Source organism: Anomaloglossus baeobatrachus, chromosome 2 (genome assembly GCF_048569485.1).
Source record: "Anomaloglossus baeobatrachus isolate aAnoBae1 chromosome 2, aAnoBae1.hap1, whole genome shotgun sequence".
Lineage (NCBI taxonomy): Eukaryota > Metazoa > Chordata > Amphibia > Anura > Aromobatidae > Anomaloglossus > Anomaloglossus baeobatrachus.
The window spans coordinates 705,796,281-705,814,998 of record NC_134354.1 but is presented as its reverse complement, the minus strand read 5'-3'; positions in this window follow the sequence as shown (position 1 = coordinate 705,814,998).

The window sequence follows — 18,718 nt, the reverse complement described above, 5'->3', positions numbered from 1 at the left end:
GTAAGAGAGGGGAACAGGCGACCACGGGAAGTAGTGAGCTCTTCCTCAGTGGAAATCTTCAAGCGGAAACTGGATAAACACATAGCTGGGATGATTTAGGAAAGCCTGCACTTGCAGGGAGTTGGACCCGATGGCCCTTGAGGTCCGTTCCAACTGTAACATTCTATGATTCATCAAAACTTTTTTACATTCTTTTTTTATTTTATTGAATTTTTAAAGGAACAATTACCCCTAAAAAAACACCCTGATCACGCATTGGCACAACACATAGAACCCAATTCATCAACAATTACGATGTTCACATCAGTCTTGATAAGGAGATGTTCCTGATTTATGAAGAGGAGCACACTTTCTTCATGAATTGGGAGAGTCTGACGAGTGCCGTACACCTCAGAGTGCACCTCACCACAAATCTTGTCCCTGTTGGAGTAAAGGCCGCTTTAGACGCTGCGATATCGGTACCGATATCGCTAGCGTGCGTACCCGCCCCAAATCTCTTCCCGTGTCGCACAACATCGCCCGGACCCGTCACATGGACTTACCTTCCCTGTGACGTCGCTGTGACCGGCGAAACACCTCCTTTCTAAGGGGGCGGTTCGTTCAGCGTCACAGCAGCGTCACTGAACCGCCGCCCAATAGAAGCGGAGGGGCGGAGTTGAGCGGGACGAACATCCCGCCCACCTCCTTCCTTCCACATTGCGGGCGGGAGGCAGGTAAGGAGAGCTTCCTCGTTCCTGCGGTGTCACACGGAGCGATGTGTGCTGCCACAGGAACGAGGAACAACTTCGTTACTGCTGCAGTAACGATATTTGAGAATGGACCCCATGTCACCGATGAGCGATTTTGCACGTTTTTGCGACAATGCAAAATCGCTCATAGGTGTCATACGCAACGGCATCGCTAAAGCAACCGGATGTGCGTCACAAATTCCGTGACCCCAACGAGATCGCTGTAGCGATCTCGTAGCGTGTAAAGCCCGCTTAAGATTTTTGGTGTTGTGAATGCCGCCACCATGGGCCCCAGCTCCACCCACTTTTTTGGAAGTAGACAAAAATGGTGGAGATAGCCAAAAGTCACAAAATTTTAGTGCATCCTTTGTGTTGTGCAAAAATTATGTGACTTCTTAAAGTTTTTTTGCTCCACAATACTGGTGTAAAAGCTTTTATGAATTGGGCTCATAGCTGTAAATGGAGATGATAAGCTGAAAACCAAATTATATACATTCAGGCCCCAATTCACCATTTGCATTTTTTAAAATCTTTTATTTTTTTTTTTGTGGTCTAAGTATTTGCTGACGTTTCTTGCGCCAGAATAATCAAAACATTTGAATTTGGCACAAAGTCAAAATAGGGCTTCTCTCTTGTCATTAACCATTCAATAACTTTTCAAGCAAAAAATTGCATCTTTTTCATAATGTTGTCAAAAAAATTATGACTTTGAAAAACATGCATAAAACTACACCAGGAGAGAGTAGAGAACCGGCATAGAGCGGCACCAAATTTTAAAAAGTTGCATGTGGTCAATCAGGCAAAAACATCTGTAATCACTAAACTCCACCCACAATGCAGAACCTTCCCCCCAAAAAAAAACACAACAACAGGTGAGCACATATAATATAGACTTCAAAAAAAGGAGCAAATAGAATAATGAATTGGGGCAAATGAGAAGTAAAAGTCATGAAACTATTGAGTAGGAGCTCGATCAATCAGGTCTGAAAAACTGTCATAAGGCAAGGAAAGAGGAAGGAAGAAAGAAATAATGGGCAACAAGTGTCAAAATTTTTGCCTAAAGTGTAGTTTCATTTTAATGTCAGATAACTAGTGAAAAAGAAAGATAAATTGGCCCTAAGGGTTTTTCAGACCTTGCTGCTGTTTTAAAGAACATAGCGGACAATTAACGTTTCCTGGAGTAAAACACTTTGAAAAGTAAAAAAAACCTTTCCACAACGTGAGTATGCGCCAAAATGTGGCAACTCTTGTCATTTTCATGCCATTTTTGGGCTTCAGGGGAAGCCTGGATGGTGCCAGCCTGTGGTTAATTGTCAAATTCTTAAAAGTGGCGGAGTTTTATTCCAGAAATGTTTCTCTTATTCCTGCATGCGCCTCATTATGCCAAACAACAGTCTTAAGGGTACTTTGCACGTTGCGACATCGCTAGCATCGGCTAGCGAAGCCGAGCGCGATAGTCCCCGCCCCCGTTGCACATGCGATATCTACTGATAGCTGCCGTAGTGAACATTATCGCTACGGCAGCTTCACACGCACATACCTGCCCTGCGAAGTCGCTCTGGCCGGTGGCTCGCCTCCTTCCTAAGGGGGCGGGTCGTGCAGCGTCACAGCGACAGCAGGCGGCCAATAGAAGCGGAGGGGCGGAGATGAGCGGGCCGTAAACCTCCCGCCCACCTCCTTTCTTCCGCACAGCCGTAAGGAGATGTTCCTCGCTCCTCCGGCTTCACACACAGCGATGTGTGCTGCCGCAGGAACGAGGAACAACATCGTATCTCCTATTGGTGCGACATTATGAAAATAACCAACGCTACACAGATCACCGATTTTCGACGCTTTTGCGTTCGTTTATCGGTACATCTAGGCTTTACACGTTGCAACGTCGTTACCGACGCCGGATGTGCGTCACTTTCGATTTGACCCCGACGACATCGCAGTAGCGATGTCACAACGTGCAAAGTACCCCTTACAGTACACCAAACTATGGCCCGATTCATTACAGTATTTTTAAGAGCTTTTTAAACTCCCCTGTCTCCAGCGATGCTTTCTTCAGCCGCTGCTGTCTCCTGCTTCCAGGCCGGCTAATTATGCTCATGTATATGCACAGCCGACCCTGAAGTAGCTGCAGAGGAGAGACGGCGGCGGCCGGACACAGCATTGTGGGAGACTTCAGCACCACAGAGATCAACAGCGTGGAGAGGCCTGTTCTCCGTGTATTAGCACAGATAACACATGTGTGCCATAATCATGGCACATGGAGGGACATACGCACCATTACCACGGCAGTGAAAAACGTGTGGGTTTTCAACTGACGTTTGAAAGAGGCCTTAATGAGAGGTCTGCAGGAATAAGATGTGCCAAATTCATTAAAAGACACGCCACTTAATGGATTGAATGCATCTAATCCGTGGTATACGCCTCGTCATAAATGTTACTCCAGTAACGGACTGGAGTAACAATTCTGTTTTAAGAAATGCTGCCATTTTCCATTGGGCAAGCGATGTGAAAACTCCAAAAGTTTCAAAATTTCTGTGCAATTCTTTGTTGTGCAAAAATGTAGCAAATATTCAAAGTGTTTAAAAAATATACACTTTGTTGTATCAACTCCTTTATTTTATGATGCTAAAAGGTGATTTTCTAACAGTAACGTATTATGTCTCCAGAGTCTGATGGCTGTAAGGCACATTACTAGACTCAAAATACTTCCTATAGGATTAAAAATCCAGAGGAAAAAATTACATCAAGAAAATATATCTTATTAAAGAATAATTTTTTATTTATTTAAAAAATAAATTTTTATTAACAATTACTTTAAAAATACAATTAATGATTAAAATAATGGAGTCTCCAATGCAAAAAGCACACACAAAAAGGCTACTGGGAGGGTATGCAAAGAAAACCACCCTAAAGCAATCCAAAAAATGGCAACACTACTATGCAAGATTTGTTGTTAGTAATCCCAGGAATAATATGGGTACCTAGGGTGTAAATACACCCTTAGTATAGTGAAGACAATAATCCACTCAATTAACCCACCAGTGACACTGTCTGCCAATAAACCATTAGCACCTAAATGTCTATAGTACTAATAGTGATGGTGCCCCAATAAATAGGTGTTTAAAGACTGCATGCCTGAACGTAGCCAGATGTATAATCACTCCCAGCTCGCCTCTAAAGCCCGACGCGCGTTTCGTTCACGTGACTTTCTCAGGGGGTGTGTTAAGCCACATTACCAGGTTGCCCGTGATCATTATAATTAGAGTCCTGGACCGTCCCTCCCCATAACCTGGACACAACTGGATCCTTTTCTCAGCCATGATCTGCACTACCTACATATACAGTTAGGTCCAAAAATATTTGGACAGTGACACAAGTTTTGTTATTTTAGCTGTTTACAAAAACATGTTCAGAAATACAATTATATATATAATATGGGTTGAAAGTGCACACTCCCAGCTGCAATATGAGAGTTTTCACATCCAAATCGGAGAAAGGGTTTAGGAATCATAGCTCTGTAATGCATAGCCTCCTCTTTTTAAAGGGACCAAAAGTAATTGGACAAGGGACTCTAAGGGCTGCAATTAACTCTGAAGGCGTCTCCCTCGTTATCCTGTAATCAATGAAGTAGTTAAAAGGTCTGGGGATGATTACAGGTGTGTGGTTTTGCATTTGGAAGCTGTTGCTGTGACCAGACAACATGCGGTCTAAGGAACTCTCAATTGAGGTGAAGCAGAACATCCTGAGGCTGAAAAAAAAGAAAAAATCCATCAGAGAGATAGCAGACATGCTTGGAGTAGCAAAATCAACAGTCGGGTACATTCTGAGAAAAAAGGAATTGACTGGTGAGCTTGGGAACTCAAAAAGGCCTGGGCGTCCACGGATGACAACAGTGGTGGATGATCGCCGCATACTTTCTTTGGTGAAGAAGAACCCGTTCACAACATCAACTGAAGTCCAGAACACTCTCAGTGAAGTAGGTGTATCTGTCTCTAAGTCAACAGTAAAGAGAAGACTCCATGAAAGTAAATACAAAGGGTTCACATCTAGATGCAAACCATTCATCAATTCCAAAAATAGACAGGCCAGAGTTAAATTTGCTGAAAAACACCTCATGAAGCCAGCTCAGTTCTGGAAAAGTATTCTATGGACAGATGAGACAAAGATCAACCTGTACCAGAATGATGGGAAGAAAAAAGTTTGGAGAAGAAAGGGAACGGCACATGATCCAAGGCACACCACATCCTCTGTAAAACATGGTGGAGGCAACGTGATGGCATGGGCATGCATGACTTTCAATGGCACTGGGTCACTTGTGTTTATTGATGACATAACAGCAGACAAGAGTAGCCGGATGAATTCTGAAGTGTACCGGGATATACTTTCAGCCCAGATTCAGCCAAATGCCGCAAAGTTGATCGGACGGCGCTTCATAGTACAGATGGACAATGACCTCAAGCATACAGCCAAAGCTACCCAGGAGTTCATGAGTGCAAAAAAGTGGAACATTCTGCAATGGCCAAGTCAATGGCCAAGTCAATCACCAGATCTTAACCCAATTGAGCATGCATTTCACTTGCTCAAATCCAGACTTAAGACGGAAAGACCCACAAACAAGCAAGACCTGAAGGCTGCGGCTGTAAAGGCCTGGCAAAGCATTAAGAAGGAGGAAACCCAGCGTTTGGTGATGTCCATGGGTTCCAGACTTAAGGCAGTGATTGCCTCCAAAGGATTCGCAACAAAATATTGAAAATAAAAATATTTTGTTTGGGTTTGGTTTATTTGTCCAATTACTTTTGACCTCCTAAAATGTGGAGTGTTTGTAAAGAAATGTGTACAATTCCTACAATTTCTATCAGATATTTTTGTTCAAACCTTCAAATTAAACGTTACAATTTGCACTTGAATTCTGTTGTAGAGGTTTCATTTCAAATCCAATGTGGTGGCATGCAGAGCCCAACTCGCGAAAATTGTGTCACTGTCCAAATATTTCTGGACCTAACTGTATATATATATATATATATATATATATATATATATATATATATATATATAAATAATTACGCTTTATTTACATCAGACTGAGAACCCCCGTTAAGGTTATTGGGAATCACTACCTGGGTGGAGCTCCCCATATGCTGGAGGATGACGTGATTTTGTCTGGACTCGTTTGGTATTTGTTTTGCTTACATTCAAAGAGTTGAGCATTAACAAAACCGAGATCATTTCCCGGCAGACGCAGGTATGTTGTCATTACTTGTTTATACTTCCCGCTATCGTCTTGTTTAGTGCCTATGTAGCACCAGGCTCCAGTGTATCAGACTTGTCACAGCTTTATTTTTCTTACGTTTTCTTATATGTTTTTTGTCTTACGCTAGTTTGTGATTAGTTCCCCCTAAGAACCGGCTAATCTTGCTGTCTCCATGTATTGTTTCCTAGTGTTAGACAGGCCGGTATTGTTCTCCAGTACATACTAATCTGTATTATGTGTAGACGCCATCGTTCTCAGATTCGCCCTACAGCGAAACACAACTAATGTGTAAATGAAATATAAAGCAGGAAAACACAGGTCCGAATTCAGCCACCTATTAATATTATTCACTTTTGCATTGATAAATGGTCATACACATGGCTGGTGTTAAAAAATTTCCACTCTTAAAGGGAATCTGTCACAAGATTTTTTGTTACATTAACTGACAGCAGTGTAATGTAGGAAAGGACACCCTGATTCCAACGATGTATCACTTAGTTTACTGGGTGCGGCAGTTATGAAACAGAGTTCTCAGATGTCGCATGAAGAGGAGCTCAGAAAGCTAACCTCACCCACACCACAGCTCTCTGTGTACATTATATATGTGAGCTGCTTCTCAGTAGAGGGGGCGTGGTCTGTTTAGCAAGTGCTGCCTTGTAGTCCAGGCATGATAATCTCCAGGTGATAAAACCTTCATTGTGTGGAAATAACAGCACACAGCTTGATAAGTAACACATGTCTGAATTCAATGTTTTAACCTCTACATCATGATGTCCTCAGACTACATAGCAAAAACCTGCTGACAGATTCCCTTCAAACTAAAAAGTGGCCTCTAAATGATTACATAGTAGTAAAAAAACAAAAACAAATATAGATAGCTCTCCTATGCTGGTCCGGTCTCTGTGTTTGGGTCAAGTTAACCTTTTTCCTTTCCAATAACATTTTCAGTTCTGCCCATGTAATAAATATATAAAATAGCACTTTGTGCAAAGTCCTGCCTGCTATGCTTAGAAAAGGGACTTTCCACTCAGTGGCCCGCTAGAGGGGACTTAGGACAGTAAAATGCGTATGAATTATTGATGTCCCCTGCCAGGGGACAAAAGAGCGTAAGAATAATTGGAATGTCCCCCCGGGGGGACTCAGGATAGGAAAAGGTTAATAGTGCGCAACACTGCTGTAGCCAATCACAGAGTCAGCAACTCCTGCAATCTACATCAGGAAAGCTGCTAAGTTCAGTGATTGTCTGCAGCGGTTATGTCCTATGTCGATAAGTTGTCACTGCCGCAGTGAAAAATCAGAGACTGGAACATCGGTGAGGAGCTGGCACTGGACCTGAGGAGGGTGAATTTTTTTTTCACTAATATCTGATTGTTTGGGGATCACTCTTTTAAAAGTGGAAAACTCTTTTAAGGGGGGAGCAAACTAGGCAGCAAGCCATGATCCCCCATTTACACTGGGTTACGGCAGGATTAAATCACAAATTTTTTACAGCTATTTTTATTTAAAAAAAATAATGCTATTGCAATTTGTAAATCATGTAAAGTCTACAGTTACCTATGAGAGGTCTACATGGATTTCATGTTTGTGCTGTTTCTAGCACGATTTAAATATATACTTTTAATGGTTTGTGAATAGTCGATACTAAAAAGAAAAAATAAAACACTATGGAGGTTACAGGGAACCTGGCAGCCGATGCATGCTGCCGTGGATCGGACGGCATCTACCAGGCACCGGGCTTTATTATTTCAGCTATGTAAGTGTGACTCTGCGGCCTTTCTGAGAAGAAAACCTTTTTTTTGTTTACTAAATCAAATAGTTTGTATTGAATTTTAAAACATTACAGGTTATATAGCTTTCAGCATAACTTCCATTTCTTTATCGTTCCTTTGGGAGACCCAGACCATGGGTGTTTAGCTTCTGCCTCCGGAGGACACACAAAGTACTACACTTAAAAGTGTAGCTCCTCCCTCTGAGCTTATACACCCCCTGGTAGCCAGTCCTAGCCAGTTTATCGCTTTGTGTCAGGAGGCATACAGCCACACATGCATTCTCATCTGATTTGTTTGACTTTTGGAAAGAGTTTGAAGAAAAGTGGGTCCAAGTCTGGACTCCCGGCATGTCCCTTCTCACCCCACTGTGTCGGCGGTGTTGTTAAGGTTGATTTACAAGGCTGCAGCCTTACATGCCGCGCTCCTTCACCATCCCTTCTGGGCTCTGGCTTGAAGTGGGAGCCAGCACGGTCTCCATGCCTGGCAGGAGTCCGGTCTCCATCCACAGCCCCTTGAGGATTCTGTTGGACCGGAGCACTCATCCCCAGGGACATGGCCCTGCATCTCAGCAGCTAAGTACCTGAGACGTTTATGTTGGGGGTCCCGGTTCTTTATTGTAAGGGGAGAGTAAGCTGTAAGTGATTGTTTTAACTTTTCCGGCGGGTTCTCTAGCTTTTGCCTGAGAACCGCGCCGATGGTGCCTGCTTGTCAGCCATCGCCGCTTAAATTTAGGCCCCGGCCTCGCCGGAGGCCTAGTTTCATTTTCCTGCCCTCGCATGTCACTCATGCAGAGGGACAGGTTCGGCTCCTCCCGGCGGCCGTTCTACACTGAAGAGGGACACTCCCCACTGCTGGGGCGTCCCTCCTTCCCTGCAGGTCTCTATAGCCCTCCAGTTCCCGCTCTTTTATAGGAACGCCCCCTAGTTTCTCAGGCAGAGTTCACTCTGCTCTGGGACATCCTGCATTCTGCATCTCTGCTGAGGTGCTGCGACTGGGGGACCGGGCTTCGGGATCTGGAGGGCACACAACACCGCTCTCAGCGGTCTGGTAAGCCACAGCCGGTCTCCGGTTGTGGACCTCTGTATATACTCTCTGGGGTGCATTCTCTGCAAAGCCCCCACTCCAGCAGCATGTCTCACACAAGGAGCAAGGCTCCAAAGCTTTATTCTGCATGCACTGCATGTAAGCTCCTGCTGCCTGAGCCGAGCATTTATCCACACTGTGATGGTTGCTCTAACTTGGCGGTGCCACAGCCTGGAGTCTCACCCCCAGTGGTCTCTCAGGCTGCTGCTGCACCTGTGACTGAACCCCCGGCCTGGGTAGAGTCCTTTTCTAGGTCCATATCCCAGTCATTTGCTGAGTCCATGGGACTTTTGTCCAGGACTTTGATGAACATGCATCAGCCCCCCTCACAGGGTGCCTCTAATACTCTTGACAGAGGATTCCTATCCTCTGACCTCCGTCCATCGGAGCTCACGGAGGATTCATCATCTGATCCCAGACCCCGTCCTTCTAAGAGAAGGCGCAGGGTTTCCTCCCCCCTCCCCATCCCACGGCTCTGTCTCAAGAGCTGACTCTCAAGATGAGGAGGATGCCCTCACTGGGGGCTCGGAGGCTATGTATCCCTTCGATTTCTCTGAGGGTGACTCAGATCTTAGTGATTTGATTGCTTCTATTAATTCTGTGCTGGATCTCAATCCGCCAGTGTCAGAGGAGCAACCCTCTCTGGCAGAAAAACATCAGTTTACCTCGCCTAAGAGAGTAAAGAGTGTGTTCTTTAACCACTCCAGTTTTCAGACCGCTGTGACCAAACCCAGGGCCTGCCCTGACAAACGCTTTCCAAAGCGTGGTTCTGATGACCGGTTTCCATTTCCACCTGAGGTGGTCAAGGAGTGGTCACACTCCCCAAAGGTAGACCCTCCGGTGTCTAGGCTATCAGCCCGGACCATTGTGTCGGTGGCTGACGGCACCTCACTTAAGGATTCCACTGACCGTCAGATTGACCTTCTGGTCAAATCTGTGTATGAAGCTGCGGGGGCCGCGTTTTCCCTGACTTTTGCAGCAGTGTGGGCTCTCAAAGCCATCTCTGCTTCTCTAGAGGAGATGCATTCCCTCACCAAGGAATCTATGCCTGAGATGGTTACCTTAACTTCTCAGGCTTCAGCTTTTTCATCTTATGCCATGTCTGCCATGCTAGAGGCGGCTCACCGCACTGCGGTGGCTTCAGCTAATTCTCTTGGTATCCGCAGGATTTTGTGGCTTCGAGAGTAGAAGGCAGATGCTTCTTCCAAGAAGTTTCTTGCTGGGCTCCCTTTTGCTGGTTCACGGCTGTTTGGTGAAGAGCTGGATGAAATCATTAAAGAAGCTACTGGCGGGAAGAGTACTTCCATGCCACAAACCAAGACCAGGAAACCCGCCCAGGGTAGGAATCAATCGAGGTTTCGTTCCTTTCGTTCCTCCAACTGGTCATCCTCTAAGCCTTCCGCCTCTTCCGCTAACTCAGCCAAGGATCAGAAATCCAACTGGCACCCAAAAGCGCGTCCGCAGAAGACCGCAGGAGGTTCTGCCACTAAGGCAGCTTCCTCATGACTCTCGGCCCGCTCCAGCCACGTCCTTAGTCGGTGGCAGGCTCTCCCACTTTGGCGACGCTTGGTTAAAGCAAGTCTCCGATCAGTGGGTGAGAGACATCATATCTCACGGCTACAGGATAGAATTCTCTTCCAGCCCGCCAAACAGATTTTTTCTCTCAACTCCCCCCTGCTCCAAGGCCGCCGCCTTCTCGCAGGCCGTGGCGTCCTTGCAGGCAAACGGAGTGATTGTCCCAGTTCCCACTCAGGAACGGTTCAGAGGTTTTTACTCAAATCTCTTCCTAGTTCCAAAAAAGGACGGTACCTTCCGGCCCATCCTGGATCTCAAACTTCTCAACAAGCATGTCCGGGTGCGGCATTTTCGCATGGAGTTCCTCCGATCAGTCATTGCCTCTATGACCCAAGGGGATTTCCTGGCGTCCATCGACATCAGAGATGCCTATCTACATGTGCCAATCGCAGTGTCACATCAGCGTTGGTTACGTTTTGCGATAGGAGAGGATCATTTCCAATTCGTGGCTCTCCCCTTCGGGTTAGCCACGGCCCCTCGGGTATTCACCAAGGTCATGGCGGCAGTGATTGCGGTCCTGCACCTCCAGGGGTTAGCAGTGCTTCCTTATCTGGACGACCTTCTGGTCAAGGGTCCATGCAGTGCAGACTGTCAGCGGAGTGTTTCGCTCACTCTCGCCACCCTAGCCAAATTCGTGTGGATTGTCAATCTTCCCAAATCCACTCTGACTCCGACCCAGAGTCTCACGTACCTAGGGATGCAGTTCGAGACTTTGCCGGCACTTGTGAAGTTGCCCTTAATCAAACAGCAGTCTCTCCGGCTAGCGGTGCGCTCTCTCCTGAGGCCCCGCCGTTATTCCCTCAGGCGCCTGATGCAGGTGCTGGGTCAAATGGTGGCCTCCATGGAGGTGGTTCCCTTTTCCCAGTTCCATCTGTGTCCTCTGCAGCTGGACATTCTCCGCTGTTGGGACAAGAGGAATTCCTCCTTACAGAGGTTAGTGGCTCTGTCGCCACGGACCAGGAGCTTTCTTCAGTGGTGGCTTCAACCCCTCTCCCTGTCCCAAGGGCGCTCCTTCCTGACTCCGTCCTGGGTGATTCTCACCACGGATGCCAGCCTATCCGGCTGGGGAGCGGTACATCTCCACCACAGAGCACAGGGCACTTGGACTCCATCCGAGTCAGCCCTTTCAATCAATGTGCTGGAAACCAGAGCTGTGCTTCTAGCTCTCCTAGCCTTTCACCACCTGTTGGCGGACAGGCACATTGGAGTCCAGTCAGACAACGCGACAGCGGTTGCCTACATCAATCACCAAGGCGGGACACGCAGCCGCCTGGCAATGTTGGAGGTCCAATGCATTCTTCAATGGGCGAAGGACTCCAAGTCCACCATATCCGCAGTTCACATCCCTTGTGTAGAAAACTGGGAGGCAGATTATCTCAGCCGACAATCCGTGGACAGTGGCGAGTGGTCCCTGCACCCGGCAGTGTTTCAGTCAATCTGCCGCAAGTGGGGCACTCCGGACGTGGACCTAATGGCATCCCTTCACAACAACAAGGTTCCGGTTTACGTGGCTCGCTCCCACGATCCTCAGGCCTTCGCCGCGGACGCTCTGGTTCAAGACTGGTCCCAGTTTTGTCTGTCCTACGTGTTTCCCCCTCTAGCTCTCTTGCCCAGAGTCCTGCGCAAGATCAGAATGGAGGGTCTTCGAGTCATCCTCATTGCTCCGGACTTGCCCAGGCGAGCTTGGTATCCGGACCTGCTCCAACTGTCCGTGGAGATGCCGTGGCATCTTCCGGACCGTCCAGACCTGCTCTCGCAAGGTCCTTTTTTCCGCCTGAATTCTGCGGCACTCAAATTGACGGCGTGGCTCTTGAGTCCTGGATTTTGACGGCTTCTGGTATTCCTCCTGAAGTCATCTCCACTATGACTCGGGCCCGTAAGTCTTCCTCCGTCAAGATCTATCACAGGACTTGGAAAATTTTCCTGTCCTGGTGTCGCTCTTCCGGCCATTCTCCTTGGCCATTCTCGTTGCCGACCCTTCTGTCTTTTTTACAGTCCGGTCTGCAGCTAGGACTGTCCCTCAACTCTCTCAAGGGACAAGTCTCAGCTCTATCAGTGCTGTTCCAGCGGCGTCTCGCCCGGCTGGCTCAGGTCCGCACCTTCATGCAAGGTGCGTCTCACATCATTCCGCCTTATCGGCGGCCCTTGGATCCCTGGGACCTTAACTTGGTCCTCACGGTATTGCAGAAACCCTCTTTCGAGCCCCTTAGGGAGGTTTCTTTGTATCGTCTTTCTCAAAAGGTGGCCTTTCTAGTTGCCATAACTTCTCTCAGGAGAGTCTCTGATTTGGCTGCGCTCTCCTCGGAGTCACCTTTTTTGGTTTTTCACCAAGACCAGGTAGTTCTCTGTCCGACCCCGGACTTTCTTCCTAAGGTGGTCTCTCCCTTCCACCTTAACCAGGATATTTCCTTGCCTTCCTTCTGTCCGGCCCCTCTTCATCGCTTTGAGAAAGCGCTGCATACTCTAGATCTGGTGCGTGCTCTCCGAATTTATGTGTCTCGCACCGTTGCGCTTAGGAGGTGCACCTCTCTTTTTGTGCTAACCACAGGGCGGCGCAAGGGTCTCTCTGCTTCTAAGCCGACCTTGGCCCGTTGGATTAGATCGACCATTTCGGACGCCTACCAGAGTACTCAGGTGCCTCCCCCGCCGGGGATCAAAGCACACTCGACCAGAGCTGTCGGTGCCTCTTGGGCTTTTAGGCACCAGGCTACGGCTCAACAAGTCTGTCAGGCTGCCACTTGGACTAGCCTGCATACCTTTTCGAAGCACTACCAAGTGCATGTGTCGCGGGCGGAGGAGGGGACGCCGCGCTCTCCCACCGCTCGGGTCCGGCTGCCGCTGCTGCCGCGGCCTGCTGCTGCTCGGTGGCTCGAGCGATGGGCCGGATCCCGGGGACTCTAGCGGCGCTCCCCGCCCGTGAGTGAAAAGGGGTATTTGGGAGTGGGGATTGTTTATTGTCCGTGACGCCACCCACGGTTGTGGTGATTTGTTGACACCACCGCTGCTCTGTATGGGGATCCCGGGAATGATGGTATGGAGCAGCTAGATGTTAGTCCTCCCCTCCGTGGGTAGGGGGTTGGTTGTCCCGGGGCCCAGTGATGAGGTGGGAGATGCAGGGCTTGGTGGGTGCAGGGACGCGGGGGCAGCGCTGTGCCTTGCGGCACTGTGGTACTCACTCAGCCTGAGACGATGACACAGTTCTCGGTAAAACACACGGCTGGAAAGACGGTTCCCACGGACGGCTGCACTTGCTTTTCCCCAGTAGTTGACGGTAACGGTCCCTTTTCCTGCACCTAAGATGATGATGGTTGCGATGGGTTCCCACTGGTAACCCGCTCCCCGACTTGGATATGGGCCGGAGGAGCCCTACTTTGCCCGCAGGCGCTGGCCCTGAGAAACTGGTGCCCTGGCGGTGGCGGTGTCTCTCTGTTACGGTTGGACTGTTGCCTTCAATCGGGACTTGGTTGTTGGGAGACAGTCGTCCCCTTCACTGACGGATTTGGCAAATTATGGCGACTCCTAGCCTTGCCGGGATCCGAAAGGCCCCTGCCCTGGTGCTGACTGTTCTTCGTATACTGCTCCAGACCGCCGGATCACCACCCGTCTGCGGTCCTTCCAGCAACCTCCGAGCAGTCCCACTGCAGACAGTCACCGCCGTCTGCTGACCTTGCTGTCTCTCAGTCCGGGGCACACACCAGGACCAGCTTCAGGCTTTACAAACTGTCACTACTCCTACTTTCCTCCTTTACCACTTCACTTAACTCCACTGTTTACTCCTTCCACTCTAGCCCTCAGCTAGACTTCAACTCTCAAGCTCATCTACTTGTTTACTCCTTCACTTCCCTAGCTTAACTGCCTGGTTTTCCCGCCTCCAGAGCTGTGAACTCCTTGGTGTGTGGAGCCAACCGCCTGGCCCACCCCCTGGTGTGGACACCAGCTCCTGGAGGAAGGCAAAAAGGATTTTTGGTTAGCCTTGGTGTTCCTAACTGGGGTGTAGGGTGTGGTGGTGTTATGACCTGTGACCCCTGGCTTGCCCAGGGCGTCACATTCCCCCTTAGCAAAATGCAGACCGTCCGCGGGCTGCCCGTCCAACACCGGTTTTATTTTCTGAAAATATATAAAAAGAATAACACACATACAACTTATGACATCATCCCACATCGGGAGGTTCAGTTCTTAAACGTTGCAAACGGTTTACGGTTACGGTCTCCGCTCTCTCCCACCCAAGTAACCTGGCCCTGATGCTGCCCCTAAAACCCAGGCAGCACCCCTTGACCCAAGTCCAGCACAAGTTACCCGAGCGGGATCTGTCCTTCCCCTCCAGAGGGTAGCCACTGGTTCCTGTGGTGGCTGGGCCCCAGCCGGCTCCACTGCGGGCCCTCCCTCCAACCTGCCTCTCCGGAGGCGGCACTGCGGAAACGGTAACGGTAAGACAACTTATTTACATGCCACTTAACGTTTGTGGTTGCCCTGCAAGTTCACGGGCTTGTCCATAAGGAGTCCCTTATGCAACTTTTTAAACGGTCCCCACGGGGACAACGGTGCCGGCAACGGCCGGTTCTCTCAATCACGGTTGAATCAGGTGAAGCTTGGGTAATCATCTTATCATTACTTTAAACTTGCAAACAAAACTCAGTGGTGGTCCCAACGGGGACTGGACAACGGTGCTCCGCTGCCATTACTGGGCATTTTCGTCCTCCTCACCCGGCTCGGGGTGGAAGAACACGGGCACCAGCCCCTCCAGTGCATAGCAAGCACGGCGTGGAAGTGCCGCCCGATACCCGTTGTTTCCAGTTCGGGGGACATATGTGGCCTCCATGCCAGGCAGGGCAACGACCCCCTCCTCTTCCTCCGACACGGGCTCAGTGTCAGGCCCGGAGTCGCTATCTCCTGCCCCAGCGCCAGGCGGGTTGCTGCCAGCTGCCGCAGCCTCCAGGCTCGCCACTCTTTCAGCCACCGTCACGGAGGGGTGCACACTGGACGGGTCATACGTAGCGCGATGCACGGGTATGAAGAAGGGAGGCGGCATGGGGGCCAGGGGCAGACCGGGTCCCTCAGCCGCAGCGGCCGGACCCTCGGGGACACAGGGGCGTGGGTCACTCACCAGCTCCTCCATCATGGCCTCCATGCCATACACCCGTGCAACCGCAGCTGCATCCTCCACCTCCGCGATCCACTGTTCCATCAGCCTGCAGATCTGGCTCCGGTAGTGCCGGCAGATCCCTGCCGTTCGGGCCCTCAGCCATGCCGCCGTCCCGGGCACCAGCTCGGTAGCCTCTGCATAATTCGGCGGGGTGGACATTCTCAGCGAAGGTCGGGGGGGTCGTGGGGCCTCAGTGTTTCTATTTGCACCGCCACACTCGCATGCAGCCAGCCGCCATCGCGTCCCCCTTAGCTTCTTTTCGGCCCCTCCTCTATTGGGGCGGGGTTTCTGGCCTTCGCGCCTCTGCTACTCGAGAAGACGCTCGAGCGGGAACTTTTCGCGCCAAAGATGGCGACTTCTGAAATTTTTCAGCCGGATACCTCCGGCGGTCACAAGGCGCACCTCTACCCAACGGCAGAGCGGTAAGATCCTGTTCGTGACGCCAAGTTGTCGCGGGCGGAGGAGGGGACGCCGCGCTCTCCCATCGCTCGGGTCCGGCTGCCGCTGCTGCCGCGGCCTGCTGCTGCTCGGTGGCTCGAGCGATGGGCCGGATCCCGGGGACTCTAGCGGCGCTCCCCGCCCGTGAGTGAAAAGGGGTATTTGGGAGTAGGGATTGTTTATTGTCCGTGACGCCACCCACGGTTGTGGTGATTTGTTGACACCACCGCTGCTCTGTATGGGGATCCCGGGAATGATGGTATGGAGCAGCTAGATGTTAGTCCTCCCCTCCGTGGGTAGGGGGTTGGTTGTCCCGGGGCCCAGTGATGAGGTGGGAGATGCAGGGCTTGGTGGGCGCAGGGACGCGGGGGCAGCGCTGTGCCTTGCGGCACTGTGGTACTCACTCAGCCTGAGACGATGACACAGTTCTCGGTAAAACACACGGCTGGAAAGACGGTTCCCATGGACGGCTGCACTTGCTTTTCCCCAGTAGTTGACGGTAACGGTCTCTTTTCCTGCACCTAAGATGATGATGGTTGCGATGGGTTCCCACCGGTAACCCGCTCCCCGACTTGGATATGGGCCGGAGGAGCCCTACTTTGCCCGCAGGCGCTGGCCCTGAGAAACTGGTGCCCTGGCGGTGGCGGTGTCTCTCTGTTACGGTTGGACTGTTGCCTTCAATCGGGACTTGGTTGTTGGGAGACAGTCGTCCCCTTCACTGACGGATTTGGCAAATTATGGCGACTCCTAGCCTTGCCGGGATCCGAAAGGCCCCTGCCCTGGTGCTGACTGTTCTTCGTATACTGCTCCAGACCGCCGGGTCACCACCCGTCCGCGGTCCTTCCAGCAACCTCCGAGCAGTCCCACTGCAGACAGTCACCGCCGTCTGCTGACCTTGCTGTCTCTCAGTCCGGGGCACACACCAGGACCAGCTTCAGGCTTTACAAACTGTCACTACTCCTACTTTCCTCCTTTACCACTTCACTTAACTCCACTGTTTACTCCTTCCACTCTAGCCCTCAGCTAGACTTCAACTCTCAAGCTCATCTACTTGTTTACTCCTTCACTTCCCTAGCTTAACTGCCTGGTTTACCCGCCTCCAGAGCTGTGAACTCCTCGGTGGGTGGAGCCAACCGCCTGGCCCACCCCCTGGTGTGGACACCAGCTCCTGGAGGAAGGCAACAAGGATTTTTGGTTAGCCTTGGTGTTCCTAACTGGGGTGTAGGGTGTGGTGGTGTTATGACCTGTGACCCCTGGCTTGCCCAGGGCGTCACACATGCTCATGCTTCGGCAGATGCGAGCTTGGGCAGACGCATCCTTCAGGCGGCTGTTGCCCACTTGTAAAGTTAGGCTCCGCCTACTTCTTAGTTTTTTCTGTTTATTCCCACCCAGGGACAGCTTTGGAACGTCCCATGGTCTGGGTCTCCCAAAGGAATGATAAAGAAAAAGAGAATTTTGTTACTTACCGTAAATTCTTTTTCTTATAGTTCCGTATTGGGAGACCCAGCTCCCTCCCTGTTGCCAATTTTCTTGTTCCGTGTGTTATCACCGGCTTTTGTCGTGGACAGAGTCTCCGGTTGTTCCGGTTCTTACTCGGTTCTACTTGTGGGTGGCTATTCTCCTTCAGCTTTTGCACTAAACTGGCTAGGACTGGCTACCAGGGGGTGTATAAGCTCAGAGGGAGGAGCTACACTTTTAAGTGTAGTACTTTGTGTGTCCTCCGGAGGCAGAAGCTAAGCACCCATGGTCTGGGTCTCCCAATACGGTACTATAAGAAAAAGAATTTACGGTAAGTAACAAAATTCTCTTTTTTTTTAACAATGACAATAATACATAAATGTTCCCTTTCCACCCCCCTCAGGGGGTATGAAGGGTATGAAGCTGAATGTGCAGTTGACGTTGGATAATAAATGCGCTCTCTAATCTATACTTGTAGGCTTTTATCAATCCTACCTCCAATACAACGTATGTATAGTGCTGATTCTGTAGAATACATTGAGATCATATCTTATCAACATGGGCAGCTCTATCTCTTTTCTGATATATTATCCTCTCAGTGTGAACCAGAGCAGCTACCTGTTGGGTATACTCTAGAGATGGGATAAGTAATGCACCTAGGACAGTAATCCTATAGCTGCATATACATTAAATGGAAGAAAACGCGGGACTACAGAACAGGAGAAGGACTTGGGTATTCTCATTACAAATAAGCTGAGCAGCAGCACTCAATGTCAGGCAGCAGCTGCTAAAGCAAACAAGATTTTAGGGTGTATAAAAAGAGAGATTAGATTCCGTGATCCCAACGTATTGTTACCCCTCTATTAATCACTTGTAAGGCCACATCTGGAATATGGGATCCAGTTTTGGGCTCCACATTTTAAAAAGGACATTCAGAAGTTAGAGTCAGTTCAAAGGCGGGCAACTAGACTACTACAAGGGATGGAAGGCCTCCCATAAGATGAGAGGATGGTAGAGTTAGATTTGTTTAGCTTAGAAAAAGACATTTCAGAGGAGATCTCATTTATATGTATAAATACATGTGTGGTCAATGTAAAGGACTGGCACATGACTTATTCCTTCCAAAGACAATACTACCGGGGATGTTTACAACAGTTATATCCACGAGATCATCTGCGGGCCAAAGCCCATTTTAGTCAGTACAGCCCATCGATATCTCCACTCCACACCATCGAAGGCTTTAATTAGCATCAAGTGAAGCCTCTACTCTGTGACCTTT